Genomic DNA, 6,000 nt, shown 5'->3' on the forward strand with positions numbered 1-6,000 from the left:
CCCCAGCTCCCTAAGCTGCTCCTCCCCAGCCCTCTTCTCCAGACCCTTCTCCAGCTTGGTTGTCCTTCTCTGGACCTGCTCCAGCACCTAAATGTCCTTCCTCTAGTAGGGGGCCCAAAACTGACTGCACTACTCAAGGTGTGACCTCACCAGTGTTGACTGCAGGAGACAATCCCTGCCCTGGAGCAGCCTGAAGGAGGCCAAGGGGATGAGCCAGGGCTTGGTGGGTGTCATGGCTAAGCAGAGCACAGAACACTGTGGAAGACAAGGTAGGGTGTGAGAGCCTGTGTGAGAACAAATGTAGCCCATACAGGGGGAGCCCACTTGAAAGACATTCTTTCTGGTTTAGGTGTGAAGAAGATCTCTAGGATAAACTTGTGGCAGAAGTGGCCTTGCTAGTATTCAGGCCATGCTGCCAAATGTTTGCACCCTGAAGATACATTTGCAGTGCTTCCCTCTCCTTCTTGATCTTAACAGATTCATGGCTTCATCATCTTAGCAGAACAGCCTAGAGCATAGTTTTATGGGAGTGTGAAACCCATTAAATCCATGTGATTAGCATAGCATAAGGCAGCTGAACTTTAGTAGCACTTTGGAGATTGTCACCAGTGTAATCTTTTTGCCCAGAGGACAGATCAATATTCTTTCATTCATTGAGACCAACCCTGCTGTCTGCCATGAGGTAACCCCCTTGGTAGTCAGTCTGTAGCTCTCCTTTGTAATGAACTCCATGAGGAGAGGCTGAGAGACCTGCAGCTGCTTGGTCTGGAGAAGAGTGAGAGGGGATTTAATAAATGTTTAGAGATATCTAAGGGGTCAAGAGGGAGGGGACAGGGACAGGCTCTACTCAGCTGCACCCTGTGATAGGACAAGGGCAATCCTCCAGCAGAGGAGGTTCCACCTCAACATGAGGAGGAACTTCTTCACTGGGAGGATCCCAGAGCCCTGGAGCAGGCTGCCCAGAGAGGTTGTGGAGACTCCTTCCCTGGAGACTTTCCAGCCCTGTCTGGATGTGTTCCTGTGTGAGCTGTGCTGGATTCTGTGGTCCTGGGGGGCTGGACATGAAGATCTCCAGAGGTCTTTTCCAATCCCTAACATCCTGTGATCCTGTGAAAATAAATCCAAGCTGTCTGATGTTACTGTTCTGCCTTTACATGATTCCATGTGAAGTGCTTGCAGAGACAACTTAGTGGTACAGTCAGAGGCCACAAAGGTGATCAGTTTATCAGGAACAGTGCTGCCAACACATGCTGTCTAGTTTATCAATGGTGGTATGCAAATAAATCAGGTGTTCAGGTATTTATCTGCTCTGGTAAGACCTCACCTGGAGTACTCTGTCCAGCTCTGAAGCCCCCAGCAACAAGAGAGACATGGACCTGATGGAGCCATGAAGAGGAGCCATGGAGAGGGGTGCCACAGAAGTGAGCAGGGGGCTGAAACATCTCTGCTACAAGGACAGGCTGAGGGAGCTGGGGGTGTTCAGCCTGGAGAAGAGAAGGCTCCAGGGAGACTTTAGAGCAGCCTTCCAATACCTGAAGGGGCTCCAGGAGAGCTGGGATGGAGCTGTTCAGAAGGGCTGTGGGGATAGGATGAGGGCAGTGGTGTGAAACTGGAGCAAGGCAGACTTAGGTTGGACATCAGGAGGAAGTTCTGCACCATGAATAGAATAGAATTAGAGTGGAATAGAATTAACCAGGTTGGAAAAGACCTTCAAGATCATCAAGTCCAACCTGTCACCCAACACCATCTGATCAACTAAACCATGGCACCAAGTGCCTCATCCAGGCTCTTCTTAAACACCTCCAGTGATGGTCACTCCACCACCTGAGGGTGGTGAGACACTGCAACAGGCTGCCCAGGGATGTGGTTGAGGCTCCATCCATGCAGACATTCAAGATCAGACTTGATGTGGCCCTGGGCAGCCTGATCTGGTTGGAGGTGTCCCTGCTGAGTGCAGGGGGGTTGGACAAGCTGCCCTTTGAGGATCTCTTCCAACCCAATGCAATCTGTGACCCTGTGAATTAAGCAGGCTTTAAATCTCTTCTTCACCTCTTGGTGTACCTTGAATTTTGAAGTATTTTGAAATGTCCTTGTTTGACCACTTGGTTTTCAACTCAACAAACCCAGTGCTCTGCAGCTCCTCAGCATATCAGTTATGTTAGAAGTTTGATCCATTGTGGTATCACTGCAGACATGGTACAAGTCACATTAGCTATGGGAGATGCAGTCATCAAAGGTTGTGACAGACACTCCAGACTTCTTAATTATTTCAGGTTGGCAGCTTTTTCTTCTGCTTTTGAAACCTTTAAATGTTTGTGATGTAGGAAAGTAATAATAGTGTGGCCAGCAGGAGCAGGGAAGTCATTGTGCCCTGTGCTCAACACTGCTGAGGCCACACCTGGAGTCCTGTGGCCAGTTCTGGGCCCCTCAGGTTAGGAAAGATGTTGAGATGCTGGAAAGTGTCCAGAGAAGGGCAACAAAGCTGGGGAGGGGTCTGGAGCACAGCCCTGTGAGGAGAGGCTGAGGGAGCTGGGGTTGCTTAGCCTGCAGAAGAGGAGGCTCAGGGGAGACCTTCTTGCTCTCTCCAACTCCCTGAAGGGAGGTTGTAGCCAGGTGGGGGTTGGTCTCTTCTCCCAGGCAAGCAGCAGCAGAACAAGAGGACACAGTCTCAAGCTGTGCCAGGGGAGGTTTAGCCTGGATGTCAGGAGGAAATTCTTCCCAGCAAGAGAGATTGGCCATTGGGATGTGCTGCCTGCGGAGGTGGTGGAGTCACCATCACTGGAGGTGTTCAAGAGGGGATTGGATGTGGCACTTGGAGCCATGGTTTAGTTGTCAGGAGGTGTTAGGTATTGGGTAATAGGTTGGACTTGATGATCTGTGAGGTCATTTCCAACCTGGTTGATCCTATGATTCTATTTTGCTTAGAGTGAAGAGAAACTTCAGCTGTCTTAAATATATACAGAGATCTGATAAGCAGCAGTAAAAGAGCCCTCTTGCCAAGTGTACCTCACCCTAAGCTGGACCTTTCTTTCTCTTTAGAGGAAACAGTCTGGTAAATAATCATGTCACTCCTTTTATTTCCCAATAAACTGGGAAAGTAACTTCTGCTATGGAACTGTGCAGCAATGGAAATCCAGTGACTGCTGCAGTGTTATTCCTATCTGCTCAACACTATGTGATAAAGGATTAAGAGCAGCAGCTGAACTTTACCTTTATCTCCCTTGCAGATTGATTTGATTTGATGGGTTCTGTACTCACATGCTTGGCCACCAGCTGCTGAAGAGATCCCTGGCTTGTTTAATGTAGCAGAAAAATACTGAATCACAGAATGCACAGCACAGTAGGGTTTGGAAGGACCCTCTGGAGATCATCCAGTCCAACCTGCCTGCCAGAGCAGCATCACCTAAAGCAGGCATCCAGGTGAGTCTTGAAACTCTCCAGAGATGGGGACTTCACCACCTCTTTGGGCAGCCTGCTCCAGGGCTCTGCCACCCTCACAGTAAAAAAGTTCCTCCTCCTGTTTAGATGGAGCTTCCTATGGTCTAGTTTACAGCCATTCCCTCCTGCTCTGTCACTGGGCACCACTGAGGAGAGTCTAGCCCCATCCTCCTGACCCCCACCCCTCAGATCTTTGTAACATGGATCAGATCCCCCTCAGTCTCCTTCAGGCTAACCACCCCCAGCTCTCAGCCTCTCCTCCCATGAGAGCTGTTCCAGTGCCCTCAGCATCTCAGTGGCCCTGAGCTGGACTCTCTCCAGTAGCTCTTTGTCCTTCCTGAGCTGAGGAGTCTAAAACTGGAACCCCCACTCCAGGTGAGGCCTTACCAGGGCACAGTAGAAGGACAGGAGAACCTCTCTTGACCTGCTGGCCACACTTCTGATGCACCCCAGGATGCCATTGACCTTGGCCACAAGGGCACATTGCTGGCTCGTGGTCATCCTGTTGTCCACCAGGACTCCCAGGTCCTTTTCCCCAGAACTGCTTTCCACAGCAGAATGGTAGAAACAGTGATGCACCCAAAAAGGGCTGTGTGGGGTGTGTGAGTTAAAGGCTATCTTTTATTTGCTACAGTAGTGCAGCACTGCAGTACTGTGACAGTAGAAATCCAGTCCCTGGATGGCTTGCTGGCCAGTGGCCCAGTAAGAAGGAAGCCGTTGCCACTGAAGGGTAACCAAAAGCCAGCAGCTGGGAGTGACAGCATGAGGGGTGATGGCTTCAACTGGAAGAAGCTGGATTTAGATTGGCCATTAGGAAGCAATTCTTCCCCATGAGGGTGGTGAGGCACTGGAACAGATTGTCCAGAAAAGTTGTGGGCCCTCCAAGCCTGGAGGTGTTGAAAGCCAGGCTGGCTGGGGGCTTGAGCAAGCTGGGCTGGTGGGAGGTGACCCTGCCCATGGCAGGGGGTTGGGACTGGGTGATCTTTAAGGTTCTTTCCATCCAAACCCAGTCTATGATTCTATGATAGATATCTATGTACAAAATAGTGAGATGCCTGCTTACTGACAGGAGAGTGCACAGCAATGGTCAGTGAGCTCACAGCCTGCTCCACCTCAGATCTGCACTGGGGGCTAAGTACATTGCTTAGCTCCCCACTGTCAGCTTCCTTTAGTGAACTTCACACTGACAATAAGGACATCAAAGGAGCTCAACTTCAGATGCAGCAAATAAGAGCAAGTGGCACAGCTCAGCTGCTACTTGAAGAGGACTTGACCTCAGAAAGGGGCAGTCCCTGAGTGGTATGATGCCAGCTGAGAGGGTACACAGAGCACAGCCTTGCTGCCTGGCACAGGGCGGTTCTTTCTCTGGGAAAACTGAGGAGCCCCTCCATCAGCCCTTCCATCAGCCTCTCCATCAGCCCCTCCATCAGCCCCTCCATCAGCCCTTCCATCAGCCTCTCCATCAGCCCTTCCATCAGCCCCTCCATCAGCCCCTCCATCAGCCCCTCCATCAGCTCCTCCATCAGCTCCTCCGTCATCCCCTCCATCATCCCCTCCGTCATCCCCTCCGTCATCCCCTCCGTCATCCCCTCCGTCATCCCCTCCGTCATCCCCTCCACCAGCCCCCCATCAGCCCCTCCATCAGCCCCTCCATCAGCCCCTCCATCAGCCCTCCATCAGCCCTTCCATCAGCCCCTCCATCAGGTTCTCCATCAGCTCCTCCGTCATCCCCTCCGTCATCCCCTCCACCAGCCCCCCATCAGCCCCTCCATCAGCCTCTCCATCAGCCTCCATCAGCCCCCCATGAGCCTTCCATCAGCCCCTCTATGAGGCTCTCCATGAGCCCCACCAGCTGAACTGGCATTCTCTCCAGCTGCTTGCATAGCCACTGTTGAAATGGAGCCAAGATCAAATTCCCTGCTGCCAGTAACACGGTTCACTTTAAGAAACCCTCTTCTTTGAAGTGCTTTCACTGCTCCTCATCTGTAGTCAGAAACAGCCAGGAGTTATTCAACTGAAACTCTCAGGTCTTTTAAGAGAGCCTTGATGAAGAGGGGGCAAAAAAAGCAACCTGAGGGATGCTGTTGCACAGGTCACAGAGTCACAGAATGTGAGGGGCTGGAAGGGACCTCCAGAGATCATCCAGTCCAACCCCCTGCCAGAGCAGGGTCATCCAGGGCAGTTCACACAGGAACACATCCAGGTGGGGTTTGAATATCTCCAGAGGAGACTCCACAACCCCCCTGGGCAGCCTGCTCCAGGGCTCTGTCACCTCACAGGGGAAAAATCCTTCCTCCTGTTTCCAATGCACTTCCTCTGCCTCAGCTTCCACCATTGCCCCTTGTGCTGGCATTGGGCATCCCCCAGCAGAGCCTGGCTCCAGCCTCTGGGCACTCACCCTGCACAGCTTTAGCAACAGCAAGGAGGTCACCCTCAGGCTCCTCCTCTCCAGGCTACAGAGCCCTCAGCTCCCTCAGGCTCTCCTCCTAAGGAAGATCTTCTACTACCTGAATGATTTTTGTGTCTCTGTGCTGGACTCTCTCAAGCACTTCCCTGAGGTCC

This window comes from Dryobates pubescens, chromosome 3 (assembly GCF_014839835.1).
Source record: "Dryobates pubescens isolate bDryPub1 chromosome 3, bDryPub1.pri, whole genome shotgun sequence".
Taxonomy (NCBI): domain Eukaryota; kingdom Metazoa; phylum Chordata; class Aves; order Piciformes; family Picidae; genus Dryobates; species Dryobates pubescens.